Here is a 15356-nt window from a genome sequence, read left to right as displayed (position 1 = left end):
CCTGTAGCTGCTACTGGTGATGTTTGCTGCTGAAATCCACACAACTGACCCGTGCAGCTGCTCCCAGATTGTGCTAATGACTTTTGGAGGGGAAATTAATGAGCTCGCTTTCATACTCGAAAAAAAAAAAAGTCTTGCCTCTGTGGTTCTTAGGCACATATCCCCCTTGTTTCCCAGAGGCTTGTTATGGATCTGTACTTGCAGGGACTGTACCATCAGCCCGTACCATTCATACATTTTCCAGAATTCATAACTCGGTGCCTTTGCCACTGTGGCCGCGCACGTGCTGCTCTGAATGCGCCTTCTCAGATGTCCCTGCTCCTGGTGGCCCCGTGCCACAGCCGGTGAATGGCACGCCTTGTGCTCCGCGGGACGGTTTCTAGGGCAAAATCAAACGTGACATTTCCAAAACGCGCGAGTCCAAACTAGTTTCAGCACTGAGAAGCGGAGCCTGCGAGTGCTTTCTGTGTGTTGTTTCTTGCCTTATTCTTAGCGATTTACAGTCTGTCTTACTGGGGGCAGCGCGGAGGCTGAATGTGCTTTTATAAACCCCGTTTACATCTGCAGAACTGTCCCAGGACGGGGTTCCCTGGTTTTTGGCTAGTGAACTCGGTGAGAGCTGCCAGCCCTGTTCCTCAGCCCGCTCCCTGCCGCACTCATCCCCGGGGTGCTCGTGAGCACGTTGGGAGCAGGCAGTGACCCAGATGTGCTGATCCCAACGTGTCCTTTGTTTCCAGCGCTCGGCATGACGGTGGATTTGACACATGGTTAAGCACACGTCTGTCACCGGGCCGAAACGCGCATCCCCGGTATTACACAGGCTGTTGTACCAGCTGGGTGACTGCCGACACGGGTAGCTGCTGGCCTGCCCTGCGAGGCGCGTGGCCATGTGGGTGCTGCCCACACAGCAGGGAGCGGGTTGTCACGCTGTGGGATGCTGAAGCTGACATAGCCAACTTCCTCTGAGAGGTTAAGCACTGTTGTAAAGGCTCCGAAATGTACTGCAAATAGCAGTGTTCTGCTTTGGCATCCATTTCTTTATCACAACCTTTTTTTTTTTTCTTTTAACTGCTTAAACTTTCCATGGGGTTATCAGGCAACCATTTTGCTACTGTGGGATTTGCTAGCTGTAATGGTACAGAAAAGGAACAGTGACAGAGCCCTTTTTCCACTTCTGTGTTTGGCAGGAGATGCGGGGCAGTGCTTTTCCTCAAATCATAGTCTTCTGACTACAATTTCATTTTGGGTTCCTTCATCTACAGACAGATCTATTACATCTATATATGTAAAAATACGTTATATACAAATAATCTTTCATATATGTATGTATATACACATATACATGTAAAAAGTCATCACAGAGTCATAGCTGCATAGATACACGTATATGTGATTCTTACAGCTGGAACATAAAACTAGTCCTCTCTCTCTTTGTCCAAGCTATAATCTCAATTGGGCTTTCTTCACTTCTTTGTGGATCCCAAGTCATCAAGTCTCATTCAGCATGGCTAAACAGAAATCCATTGATACAGCTCCACCTGCAGCTCTCCCCATTATCTCCCGTCTCTGTTGCCATGGACAACACCAGGGTCCCTCAGCGAGGCCAAAATCTACATGGGTCCATCTCCAAGTTCCCTTCATCTTCAGTCAGAGATCAGCGGACTCTTCACATGTGATATCTCTTCACAAATGCCCTCTGCTCTCCAGACCACGCCGCTGAAATTCATATCCAAGTGCTCATTTCATGTCTTGAATTATGGCAGCATCCTTTTCTCTGCCCTCTACAGATTATAGTTCTGTCTGTCCCGAATGTCTTTGCTAAGGGAATTTGTCTAGCTCCCTCATTTCTTAACAGTGTAGCCTTCCTTGCTCATTCCTCAGTTGACTCCTTTAAGCACACCAGCCGTCTGTCTTCAGCCCCAAAGCTTTCCTCTCCGTCTCTGCTTTCCACCTGTCCTTCAGGTCTCAGAGGTCTCCTCCTGCCACCCATGCTGCCAGTCTCTCCAGCGGGTATGAGTTGCTTTCCAAATGGCAGCTGTGGGTTTTCTGCGGACCTCACACGCCCCGTTAACGTTGGCAAGACTACTTTATTGTTGTCCTCCAGGTCTTTCCGTCAAAGTACTCTTTCCTTGGGATGCTTCCAAAGGCCCTGGGGCTGCCAGCATGCCGAGGCTGGCTGGCTCTTGCGCTTGCCCTTTCTTGCCTTGCACACAGGGGTTTGTATCCACCAATTTTCAGCTGGTTTTGGGGCGATGCAGAGTTCCCGCTCACAGGCGCTTCACGATCCGTGTTCACGTTGAGCATGGCCCTTCCCTTGTGCAGCCGGCAGCTTGGAGGAGCTTTAGACCTTGCTGAGATTAAGCCCGTAGCCAACACCCCCTGCCATTGCAGGCTTGCAAAAATAGGCCAGGCGCGCACGGCAGTAGCGGCGGCGTAACCATGGCAATGTGAACAGGCCGCATTCGTGGGCGGGCAGCTCTCTCCAGGCTGACTGGGGCGGCTGCGGCCTGGGGCAGGCCAGCATGGCGAGGGTGTCAGGCTGGGGAGGGGGCTCGGCGCCCACGAGCATCTCTGCTTTCCCCCAGCTGCGTCGGTGGCCTAACAAAAAGAAAACATTAGTGCTGGAGATGCTGCACGAGCAGGGACGTGGCCTAGATGGTCCCTCAAGTTCCCTTTAATCCCACGGCTCTGTTTTAACACGGAGAGATGGCTTCTCCCTTTCTGTTTTCTGGGCGACCAGGCGTATGCTGATCTTCTGCTGATACCGACAGAAGGTCTCTGAATATCAAGAAACCAGAATACCCTCATTAGGGATCCGCTCTGAGGATGTGAGAGTAATATATTGCTGCTAGAGACGAGGCCGGCTTTGTGCAGCAATAAAACAAGAATATTAAACAGGAAGCCAATGACACTTCTGAAACATGCATGAGACAGTAATCCAGATGCTGTTCTGGGATACAGCACAGCCCTCGAGCCTTACATCTACGCTACTCTTTTATTATTTTTTCTACGCTGCATCTGCGTGGTTGGGGGCGGGGTGGGGGCGCAGCGAGGGGAAAGCCGGATTTTTAGCCTGGTTTCCTGAGGAAGCGGGGGCGAGGCTGTCAGCGGTGCGGCTGCGGGTCAGGCCTCATCTCTACAGCTTGCCAGGCTGTCACCATCCAGGGAGGGGGCTTCTGCCCCCGGCACCTCCTCGCCGGCCGCCGGCGCTGCCCAGCTGATGCCGATGGGCACCGGGGCACGGAGGCTGCACCTGGTGGCGTGGGGGAGCTTCGTGCCGGAGGAGCTCACGTTGTACATCTGGAGTCACGATTTCCTTGGGTGGTGAACCACCGGCTGCCCCAAACAAGCTGAAAATCCAGGTTCGTTAGCTCCCCCACACAGGCATTTGCTTAATCTTTAAAGTAAGGGAGTAGGGGGTATTGCTGAGCAATACTGCTCAGCATAAAAATGCTCAGTTAAATCCATAGGATATTTCAGCAAAATAAGGGCTTTTGTGTGGCTTTTGTGTTGCAGAGGGGTTTGTATTAATATAGCGCAATCCTGGAATTACAAGAGCCCCGCATTTGTTCTGGTTCATGCTGGGACACTTGCTTTCGAAGGAGGGACCTGATGGATTTGAGAACAGCATGAAGGAATAAAGACTTGATCTGCACTCCAGGCTGAAGCATTATGTCACTGCAAAATCTTTTCATTTGTACTTCTGCTGTGTTGTCCTGAGGATTTAATTTCCTGTTTTTCATTATGTGGGAGTCTTTTTTGGAAGCTACTAGAGAGCAGGGTTTTTTTTTGGAAAGTAAACTGTCAAAATACAGTGAATATTTTTTGGTTGTTTTTCCACTTTCCTGAATCCAGAACTCGCCAACATGAAATTTAATTATGAAAATAAATAAATGAGTAAATAAGTAAATCAATGATGTAACATGGAGACAGCGCTCTTCTTTCCCTTTTACCCACCCTCAGTCCACCAGCAGCTTTACATAGGTTTTCACACCAGTGCTCCTCTAATTTAAAGCTCTTATTCCTTCCTTGCTTCATGCCATGTGACAAGCAAGGACCTTGTTTATTTGCTTTATGCAACTTGTCTGATTATGAAAAATAAAACAACACAACATTTTCTATTCCTCAAGTTACAGTATTTTGAAACTTCCAGAAAGATAAGTATTTATTTACCTTGAAACTTTCAGAAAGATAAAAACAGATCAGGCAAAAATGCTCTCCAGAGCAATCCTTTACAAACACCAGACCGACACTGCAGCTGATGGGTTGTAACTGCTGGGCTTCCTTTTTGGGGACGGAAGGTGGGCAGAGAGGATGTTTTCTTCGTAGGTTTGCTCTACTCATCTGATCTTGGATTTGATAAGCTCCACGATTTTAAAACTCTGACCTCCTTTTTATCCCCATCCTTGTATCTTAAAAGATTAACATGAAGAGGGCGAAAAGGAAACAGTTTGTTTTCAGCTTGTCGTATTTAATCATTAGTTTACAGTGCAGTGTTTTCATTGTTTGCCCCTTAATCACGTTGGTGTATTCTTTTCTTGCGCTGTTTACTTTTTCCTGTACAGGCTTTCTTTGATACAGAAATAAGTTTACAAATAGCTCACTCTTGCAAAATTTCAGCATTTTTTCAACGTTTTCTCTTCAGCATCAGGCAATGGGACCACGCGTAGGTGGCGGAGCGCCTGCTGAGATCGGGTGCTTCGGCTCCGCCAGCCCCAGCCCGCCCAGGCTGCGGGTTCCTTGCAGAAAGTGCTGTTCCTTTGTGTCGCTCCGGGGCAATTTTTGAATTACAGTAGTTAGGAAAACCAAATGTGCAAACTATTTTTTTTCCACAGTCAAGGACATAGCACAGGAAGCCACAATAATCTGTGCACATGGATGGGGCCCTGCGCTGCCTGTTCAGTTTCCAGCTGTCTCGTGGCTTGCTCCGTGTAGCTCACACACCGCTGAACCTGTTTGCTTTGCTTTGCTTTACTGCACGGGAAGAAGAACGGCACCTGCCACGTGCTGGCCTGGAGATGAGTCAATCCTGTGGGGCCAGGCTGCGCTCAGAAACGTCAGGTAGCTTGTTCTAGGGTGAATAATCCATTAAAGCATTGCACATACATACCTAATCCTATCGACTGACTGAACTACAAGAAGTCCTTGGTAATACACAGGATCCCTTTCACCTCCGGTTTGTCCTAAGAATACAGGATAGGTGCTCAATTTCAGTATAAGTTTAAAGCCTTGAAGGAAATTGTCCGTGACTTGAGACTGTTTCTTCCCATGGGTGTATTTTTTGTGATTTCTTGCACAGGGGGAATGGCTGACACTGGGGGCGCTGCAACCTAAATATATTTCTTCCACATACAGTGTACATGCGTGTGTTCATTTTTGTTGTATGGCATGGCCATAACGTCCTAAACGTTCTAAAAGCTTACGTTATGCTGGCTGCTGTTTTCCTTGCTGTTCTTTTTTCCCCTTTCCTGGTCCCAGAAACAGTCCCCTGCTGTCACTGGGACACGAGGCAGCGGGGGCTGGCCGGCCGGGGGTGCAGGGGATGGATGCGTGCTGCCTCCCTGCCTGCAGTGGCCTCGCGCCCTCCCTCAGCTCCAGCCGTACCCAGCAGCATTCTTGAGAGCCAGCTAAGAGGGTCAGGGAGTGCGATCTATTCTTAGGACTATGGGACCCATTCATTTCTTTTAAAAAAAAATAAAATTGTTTGGTGCAGAGCACTTCTTATTTTTCTGTAGAGAGAAATGCGAACACTCTTCCCGCAATTAATGAAGTCATTTTCCTACTGTTTTGAGAACTGAAGTATGTCTCTGCAATCACATGCCCCTCGTGTATTAATGGCATTTTCAGCCTCGGTGCCTGCCCCCTGTTGAGCTGGCTGGAGGTTCCCCTGTGGATCGCTCAGTCCAGGTGGCTGCGGATGCCTGACACAGAGGCCGACCGGTCCCACGGCACGGGTGAGGTATGCAGCACGCAAGTTGGCTTCCAGCTTAAAAAGGCAGCTGGAAGACATGCTTGCTTCTCTTTTAGGCGGTGTGGATGCCAAAGCTTTTGGGATCTTCCCAGATTTTGAAAGGCAGGATTCTTGAGCGGTTTTGCCTGCCTTTCAATCACCAGTTCCCCTTCTCTTTCCTTCTTATGCTACCTCTTCCCCTTCCACTTGCTCATGACAACTCCTAGTTGTCCCACAATGTATTTCATAATGCTTTTGCATCTTCTTATTTGTGGTATCTGCCCTCAATGTTTCTCTTTAAACATTTGCACACTTCTACCTGTATTAGCACTTCCCATGCCGTAGTGCTTAGTTAGGTGCCCCCTTTCTGCTTTCAGCTCCCAGCTCCTTTGTGTTTTCTGCTTTCTCTGTGGGCCTGTAGCTGTTGTGTTACAAAGCAAGTTGACGCCTAGGAAAGCAGCGGAGTGCAAGAAAGATTTGTTTTAGTTTAGCCTGCCTGAAAGTTGAGAGGGAAAAAGGAACTAGTGTCAGCAGTACGGAGCTGGCAATATCAACTGTGTCAGTAAGGGGTTGAAGCTCTTTGGTAGTGAAGCATCGCAGGGAAAAGGAAACCACGCAGCGTGCTTGGGCAGGGCTGGAAGTAAAGGATGTGCAGGATATGGGGACCCGCTGACAGCAGCACATACACTAAAGATGAGTCAGTAGATCTGGTGTGCGAGGAGATTTAAGTGGCACAGAAAAGAAGCAGTTTAGCTTATAATCTTTAACACAGTTTTGTGTTGTGGGTTTGGTTTGTTGTTTTTTCTTTTTCCTTTTTTTTTTTTTTTCGTAAAACTAGAAGCTGAAGCAAAGCCTCTTTATTCTCCTAAAGTTTTTTTCTCCCCTCTTTCCTGCTTCTCAGGACTTGCTGGCACTGCAAAAGTGACCTTGGCTCTGTTTGGAGAGTTCCTACTGCTCCGAACGGAAAGGGCAGCAGTTTGAAAGATGCGGTTTTTATATAGCAGCAAGTTTGATGGTGGGGACAGATGTTTTTGTTTTGATAGTATGAACTTTCTATGGGACTCTTTTAGGAGAGGGACCTGGTTATCCGTATTTACATCCTGCAACTGCACAAAGCTTTGGGGTGACTGCTTTAGATACCCAGTGAGGTTCAGGTGGCAGAGGCAGGGTGCCTGCCCTGCTGTGTAGCCACCATCCTCTTTCAAATTTTGTCACCCAGGAGGAGGAATCAACCAGAATCGTAATGTTTGGTCTTAGCAGAGTCTTGTAATGGTGTTGCTGTTTCTTTTCCTCTGCAGTTGCCCAGGGTCGTGCCTGCCCTAGTTGCACGAGTTGTTTTTTGCAGGAGCTCCTGCCTCAGCTCCCCCCGATGCTGGCTGAGCTTCCTCGTGTCACGCGCGGCTCCCTGGGACCCTCCCCCAGCAAGGAAGAGGCTCGGGGTAACAGTGGGGCTTCTGTCTCTGTCTAAGAGCAAGCCTATAAGCTTCCTTTAAACTTTAAACGTTTTATTGTTGGAAAGCTTTCAGATGTTCACTGGATAAGGGGTCTTTATATATAATCTGGCATCGCACAGTAAAAGATTGCTTTATGTAAGCTAAGTTTAAGATGTGCAGTCCCTTTATAAATTCTTCATATAAACTCAGCGTGCAGAAAAATTTTTTCTTCTTGTGTTCAACATTGCTTTTAAAAGGGTTTTCCAAGTGGTTTTTGATATTATTATTTTTTTTAAATAAGATTAGAAATCTTAAGGGGGAAGTATCAGGAAAATGCTGCACCCCGAGCAAAACTGAGCACGCTTCTGTGCGTTTGTTCAAATGTGTCAGCAACCTCCTGTAGAGTCCTCAGCCTGCTCTGAGGAACTCCAGGCCTTGGTACTGTAAGGCTAGAGCAACCCACTACTGAAAAATACTTCCTCGATTAATTCATGGCCCAAAACCTGCTTGGTATGGTGTGTAGCATAATGAACACAAATTATGTTAGAACATTTGAAAAAGGAAGACTATTGCTTGGCAGAGTAACCAACATTTTCCTTACAAAGTGGATCTAGCTAATTTACGGATTATGCACCCTAGTCCAGGCACTTTTATTTGTAAGCTGTTCTCCAAACTGAAAACTTTCTTTTTCCCAGTTTTACCAAGTAACATTGCAGCCCAAGAACCAGGGATGCGTGGTTCTCGAGGTTTGAAAAGGCAGCAACAAAAGCACATCACTAGTAGAAAACTGTCAGATGTTTATCATCATCTAGATTTCATTCTGTGTCTGAGTATCACAAACTGAATTGCATGTACTGGGATCCATCTGAAAATTATTTATGACTTCAGCCAGTCGCTTCCTCCAGCTGGGCCAAGCCTGCGTGCAAACTGCAACACCTGCAGCATGTACCAGACCAGAATCCTTCATGTAACTGCTTTTATGCCGTAAGTCATGGCTTTATATGTTTCATACAGTGGGTAAATTGTCACTGAAGGATTTTTGCTTTAACGGAAATCCGTTTTCGTTTGTGGGTTCTTGTCTAGGTTTGTTCATTGTGGACCTGTTCCAAAGATCCTGGAAGTTGGTGGGTGTTAATGGATTTTGGCATGGAGGCTTGGAAAAAGTAGTTACTGTGTCTGCTGTCAGTGATTTCTCTTTTGCCAGTGGTAATAAACTTAATTCTGATCCCAGTATGAACTGACAAAAACATATCTGGAAACTGATGAGGGTAAACGGGTTGTCTCATAAAGCAGACAAAGTAAGGAAACCAAACGTGCTGGCGACGTGATTCTACTCACCGCATCGTATTTCACAAAATACTTTTCCCTGCACAGAAAGAAAGCAACTTTTACACGAAGCTACATAAAAGCACCGCTAGTATATGTGCCACACTGCAGGGGGTATGGCTTTTTGTGTTTTTTTTTTTTTTCAGTAAAAAATTCCAATTTGTTGAAGCTGATGCTGCTTACAGGAAGTGGCTGTTCGTGGCAGACAATAAGCCTGATTATCTCCCAAGACTACTTTTCTTTTTTTTTTTTTTTTTAAGTTTCAAATAAAGTCTCTTCTTTGAGATTCAGAGCAATTTCTCACATCTGGTGGTTTGCTAAGTATTTTACCATGCCTTGCCATTTAGGAGAAGATGCTTGGACAGCTTTCATGTGAATGCCACTTCCATGTTGGCAGCAATATGTGTGACACAGTTTGGGGTGACCCCCTCGTAAGCATTTTGGACTGGGATGGGTAGCAAGTCGCAGCAACTTGCGGGAAGCCGATGTTGCTTAAACCTAATCCTATTCAATTGATTGTATTTTAAACAGCCTCATTTTGTATTTGATTTTAGATGGCAAGTGGAAGGGGAGTTCAATGTGATTTTGTTCAGAAAAGTTTTTCATTCTCAATGTTTCTACTTCTGTGTCACTTCTAATGTTCATTTATTTGCACCTCCTATGCTGTTTTCTCCAAAGGTCAGCAAAGCTTTCTGAGAAGTGCTGGTCAGAATTTGTAGATAAGTAACATTATCCAAAGCCCTCAAGGAAGAGGAATGTTCCTTCTATGTAGTTAGGTAGAAGAAAAATCATTAAGGCTAAAGCTGAGTTCTGTACAGCCCCTAGGCTGTACAAAGAAAGAGTGAGTAGTCTGGTTTTCTCTGTATGTCACATCCAGCCCTCACCCCCAGTTTTGCAGCGGAAAATGCTTCCTTCCCTTCTCCCTCCCTGCCGTGCTGTATCCCCTGATACCTCCTTAGTAGCTGGAGAGGTAGGGCCTGGTTTGCATCAACTTCCAAAATCAAGCAAAAAGCATCCCTTGGAAAAGCTTCAAGCTTCCTACCTGACATCCCCGAACTTCAGAAGATCTTGCAAGACCGATAAATCAGATCTCTGCTCAACCTTTTAGCTAGGTACCCCCTTGCCTAGCCCTCTTACTAGTTTTTCTCATACACAGTTTCTCTGAGGGCTTGGATGAGGCTCCTTCAGCATGTACTAAGGCACCTGCATCCAGTTGGTTTTAATGCTGGCTGCTTCCCCATCCCGATGTGCACAGCCGTGTGTGCTGGGGTGAGGGAGCACGGCCAGGGCCGTGTCCAGAAGCTACACACAAGCACGGAGGGGCTCTGCCCGCTTTGGCAGCAGTGCCAGCCTCTGCCTTTCAGGGCTTCGTGGCTCCAGCAGCGTGGAGTAGTTTCCCCATACGTGTCGCTTCTCTGGCCTGGTGCAAGAGAAAATACTGAGCTAAGCTGGAGCTGGGGTGCTGTTGGACTGATTCGAACCTGGCTCCTCTCTTAAGCTCCCAACTTTTCTCTATGCAGATGTTATCCAATTAGTTGTGAGGCAGGAGTAGTTTCTTGACTTGATTTTGCTTTCCAGGCCAAATGCCTGGAAGCTAAGGAGAGAAATGGATAGTACTGGAATAATAACCACCTTCCCCGAGCCTGAGCAGAGTGGTTAAGACCCATCTTTTTTTCAGTGTTATTACGAATTCTGCCAAGCTGTACAATACATGTTGAGGGAGGAGGGTTTGCTGTTTTTTTTTCTTTATTCCTTGGTACATCCAGGATTTTTTTTCAACCATTAAGCTAAGAAAGCAAGCAGGGAAGAATACGCTGTGATTTGCAGTTTTGTGATTAGAAATGTCTATTCCTTAAACCTCTCACAAAAACGTCTTCTGATTTTTAATGTCTTTTTTTCCTTTTTCTCCCCACCCTGAATTCTCCAGCCAAAATGACATTTCGGCCTTACGAAATCAGAGGTCTGCTTTCTAACCGGGATTTAGAACAGCGTAACCCAGTTGCCATGATTTTAAAGATGACTTGCTTGCTTGTTCCTTAAGAGCAGTTTTATTTTCCTAGCTTCTTTTCATGGAACAAGGACCAGTAAAAGCAATTTGAGCGGAGAAGCCATGCCCCCTTCTACAACATCCTTCACAAAAGGCACTGCTGCAAAGATCTGCTGCTGCTTCTGCAGCTGGGGCGGGTTTTCTCCATCAATAATGCAGGCCCCAAAGTCAGCTGTGTGTAGTTGTAAAGTTACTCATTCAGCAGGAATTTCACAGATGCCTCTCTCGTGGAAAATTCAGCCATGTACTTGGGGGGGGGGAACAGGAGCGTTTCTGAAAGCAGGTCAAATTCAGTCTGACCTCACTGATTTGGACACCAGGACGCTGAAATGTGTGCCCTCCTCCGTTTGCTACACAGCCAACCATTCCCAAACCTGAACACCAGCAAAACCGTAAGCTGCTCCGTCTTCCAGGCACTTCCAAAATAAATGTTTTAACATCATTGTTAGCCTGTGCTCCACGAGCTGCTCTTTCAAAGATTTCGCCTCGAGGGAAAATAAGGAGTTGCTGTCATTTGAAATTTACTCAGCATTGGCTAAATGATGGCATTTGTCACTTCTGCTCTCCATGTTGTTCAAACCGGCCCTCGTGCGTGTCAGACTGGATGCTGTGTTTGCTTACTTGCTCTCCGTCTTTGTTCTGGAGAGCGGGGGGCAATTAATATCGTCTAAAAATGTAGCGTGGCACAGCCCTTTTTTTCTTTGTGTAGCTTTCAAACGCGGATGCCGTCGAGAGCATTACGTGCATCCCAGTTCAAAAGCACTTCGGTAAAGCAAAATCACTAGGAGATACTGACCAATTTTTTAGGAATGGGTCTGAAATAATTGGCACGCTTGCTTTATGCCGCAGCTTGCTTCGTGCTGTTGACCTTGTATCCCTGACGTCTGAATCGTTGTCATGTCGGTGACGGTGATGTGTCTGAGCAGTCTGAAGGAATCCTGCATTTACTTTAATATTTTGCATAATACTGGTGGAATTTGATAATTTGTTGTGAGGGGATCACATCCAATTACCTCATTCATTAAAACAGGGAAAATAGTGGAAGTTTGGAGATATATGCCAGAGAGTGAGAAAGAACTGTAACGTAATTTGTGGTGTTCTGCTCACTAATTTTTTTTCCCTTTCTCTCTCATTTTACAGGGCATGTTTTTGAGCCATTTTTGAGGAAATGTGGTGAAAGTCAACTTGCTCTGTTTTGGGGGAAAATTCTGGTAAGTGGTACCATCTTGATCACTTTTGGTTTTCAACGACAATTTCAGACAGATTGTTTTAACGTTTATTTCATTTTATTTGTTTGTTTTTTCTTTTTACTTGATGGGAAATACAGCTCACAGAGATGTAGTTGATTATATGTATTTTTCTTCCTCTGGTATGGGGGCTCACAGAGTGAGAAGCATTGACAGAAAGCAGCATGCTGGGCCTCAAGGCAAGGAATGCAGTTTCATTTGCTCCACTGGCATCTGCTTATTGTGTTTGTAGCTGTTATATTCAGCTGAAGAGTGGTTGAGCTAAAATCTGTAGCAGAAGAAACACAAAACCTAGCTGAAAAACAAGGGGGAAAAAAAAAAGGCATGCTAGAGGTATAAACAATCAGGAGAAAAATAGTAATGTAGGGGGAGCACATACCTCCCAGAGCAGTGGGGGTGTCCAGTCACTGTGAAATTTCCCTCTAGGGAACCTGCTTTGACAGGGGCGTTGGACCCGATGATCTCTTGAGGTCCCTTCCAACCGCTACAGTTCTGTGATTCTGTGAAATCTGTCTGTCTGTTTCCAGAGCATCTGACCAGCACGCTTACCTCTAGCTTCCACATGGAGCCAGGACGTTTTGCTTATTACTGTGAGATAAAGAGGCAGTCAGTGCTCCTGTGTGATGTACCAGCCTTCATATTCCTCTTTTCCATCCCACATGACAAACTTTGCTGCTTCTCTGGTTGGTCTCTGGACACCACACTTCCAGAGGCTTCTGGTCCTACAGGTGCTGTGGGAACGTGGCGTGTTGTGGGTGATGTATCTGTGCGGCTGAGTTGTGCCACTGGAGGGAGAAGGAGGCATAGAGGAATGAAGATAATTAGTGACATGCCCCCGACTAGAAGGGAGTAGTCCTGAGAAAACTCTTCCTAGTTTTCACTTATCTCCAGCTCAACCTGCAAAAAAATCAACAGTTTTACAGCAGTTTGTAGATTCATCTTGCTTTTCACCCTTGGAGACTCAATGTATGCAGCTGTGGCTGGTGCCAATTGATCACCGTCACCCTTGGAAAAAAAAAATTGCCTGCAGAAGATTATGTCCTTTCTTTCCCTTGGCCAAGCAGGGTCTTGGACAGAAATTTTTTTCTTCAGCTAGCGTGTGCAGATTGCAGATGAAAACTGGCTTATTCTCCACTGGCAGAAGACTTCAGAGTAAGATAGCCTGCAGGGGTAGAAAACTGAAAAACAAAGACTGGCTCTGTGAGAACACTTATTCTTTTCTGCGATTTAAAACAAACAATAACCAAAAAAAAACAAACCAACACCACAAAACAGGTGTTGTTACATCATACAGAAGGATCAGGATTAGCTAGCAGATGTGTAAGTGTAGATCATTTAGCCTTCTGCAACGTGGATAGTCTTAAAGATCAGAAAAGATGACCAAGATCAGAATTTAAGAAAAAAAAAAAAAAAAAAAAAGTCAGCCAAATGCATGAAAAGCCCTGTTCAACTGTACCTTGGTAAACCCTACCGCAGATCTTTTAAGCATTTTTTCTCTACAGTTTGGCTTTTTTGACAATTGTGCATGTTGTAAGCTTCCACCCGTATCCATATACAGGAAAATATGAATACAGTTATTTAACTGGAATTTAGTTGTAGGCCCAAAGATGAGCTATAGACCAGCAGCATGAACTCGTTAATCCATGAGATTTTGTGCGGACTTCTGTTACTGCAAGAGAATATAGGATGTATATCTAGTTTGCTCTTTGGTGATAAGCCCTATACTTTGATACTGGAAGTTGTCCAGTGTCCTTACATATTGGCTGATCTCTGTGTGACAAAGCTATGGTGCTGTCAGGTCAAGAAGCAGCATCGTAATGCAAAAATGGTGTTTCTGTGTAACACAAAGGAAAATAAGGTTACGGGCAGACCTGGTAGTCTGATTGTTGTGTTTAAATTTCCCTTCAAAGTTGCATCAGCTGAGGCTGGTCTAGGCTCCATGGCTGTCCTTAATGAAATAACATAGTTCAAGAGCAGCAAGAGGAAAGAAATGAAAGAAACATGTTTATCAGAATCATAGAATAAATTTGGTTGGAAGAAACTGCTGGATGTCAAAATGCCCACTTAAAACAGGTCCTATTAGATCAGGTTGCTCAGAGCCTTGACTTTCAAAATTCAGCTGCACTGCAGGGGTAGGAAGTTTACACCCTCTCCAGGCACCTATTCCAATGTTTGACCATCTTCAGAGTAAAAAAGTGTTTCCTTGTTGCTTCTCATTGTTACTGCTCACTGTTGATCCATGTGGAGCATCTTCTCTGCCAGTGAGAGAGGGGTTTTGGAGAAGACCCTTCCAACCCCACATCAGGGAAGCTGCTTCCTGTGGCTCCAAAGAAATGTGGTGTCACATAGATGCAGCAAACTTGTCAGTGAGGGAAAAAACACAGTCTGGTTTTACTGAGAGTCTACTTGCACCACGTTTCTCAACCTTTAGTTCATGTTCAGACTTGAGGAGCATGGCTGCTGACTTGGCTGAATCTCAAAATTCAGAAGAAGGTTAGCTGCCAAACTGATGCTCCTGAAAATCACCTGTTTTCCTGAGTTGCTCGGAGACATAACCTAATAAATGGAGACACTTCTCCCTGCTGGTCTGTGTACACACCCTGGAATTTCTTCAAGCCAGCCTGGAAATGAGTTTGTGGCACTCCATGCTCCAGGATTTTGCCCCAAAATTTAATATTGTTTTCCATTATAGTATGTAAACAGCCTCTGCAACTTTTGCTTGTTTTCACAGCTGTTCCTTTCCCTCTTTCTACTTCAAACAGTTTGCAAAATCTCGTTTTGAGGTAGAATAATCAGGAGCCTTGACTTTCTTGTCTGTAAGGATCTCTGAAGCATCTCCCTGCCCACTGTAGGTTTGCCTACAGCAATCCAGATTCACAGAGATTTTAAAAATAATTGCAAAAAATACAAGGCAAGGAAATAGTTTTGACCAGTCTCTGTCCCTAACCCAGTGAATTCAAGAAGGACTGAGCACCAAGAGAACATTTTGAATTTATCCTGACATATCATCTGAGCTCAGAGGCACAGAAGTTATTTATTCATCCTGGATCAAAGTCCTAGAAAAGGTCATGCAGACTCCAGATCAAAAATTCATTATGGATATAGGAGCTGATTAGAGAAGTATACTTGAACGCTGTGAGGGAAATCTTGACTGAATTTAAAACTCACTCAGCTGAGCTGATGATATCTTCCTGAGCAGTGTGAGTAGAGACCTCTTTTGATGAGATTTCTGTAAAGCAGCCTCGTGGATGTCAGAGCAGATACTGCTCAGCACTTACATATTTGACCCTTGTGTTGAACACTCGTGTTGTTCAGCAGGCAGTCATGGAGCGACCATCTCTCCAGCACATGAA

The 15356-nt window shown here is 45.5% G+C and overlaps 1 protein-coding gene across 5 annotated transcripts in view; it reads left to right on the top strand.

The window, feature by feature from the left end:
• FYN (FYN proto-oncogene, Src family tyrosine kinase) overlaps positions 1-15356 on the top strand; it is a 132883-nt gene that overhangs the window by 45649 nt on the left and 71878 nt on the right. For 4 of the 5 annotated variants that reach the window (XM_035538399.2, XM_035538398.2, XM_035538402.2 and 1 more), the window contains exon 2: positions 11897-11967. The gene's annotated coding sequence lies outside the window, so the exon portion shown is untranslated. Of the gene's footprint in view, positions 1-3083; positions 3363-11896; positions 11968-15356 lie in introns of those variants that run through there. The other variant, XM_050709640.1, reaches the window with a different exon arrangement.

This window comes from Cygnus atratus, chromosome 3, assembly GCF_013377495.2.
Source record: "Cygnus atratus isolate AKBS03 ecotype Queensland, Australia chromosome 3, CAtr_DNAZoo_HiC_assembly, whole genome shotgun sequence".
In the NCBI taxonomy this organism is placed as follows: Eukaryota; Metazoa; Chordata; class Aves; order Anseriformes; family Anatidae; genus Cygnus; species Cygnus atratus.
The sequence above is the reverse complement of the archived record's forward strand: the minus strand, read 5'-3'. Positions and strand labels throughout refer to the sequence as shown.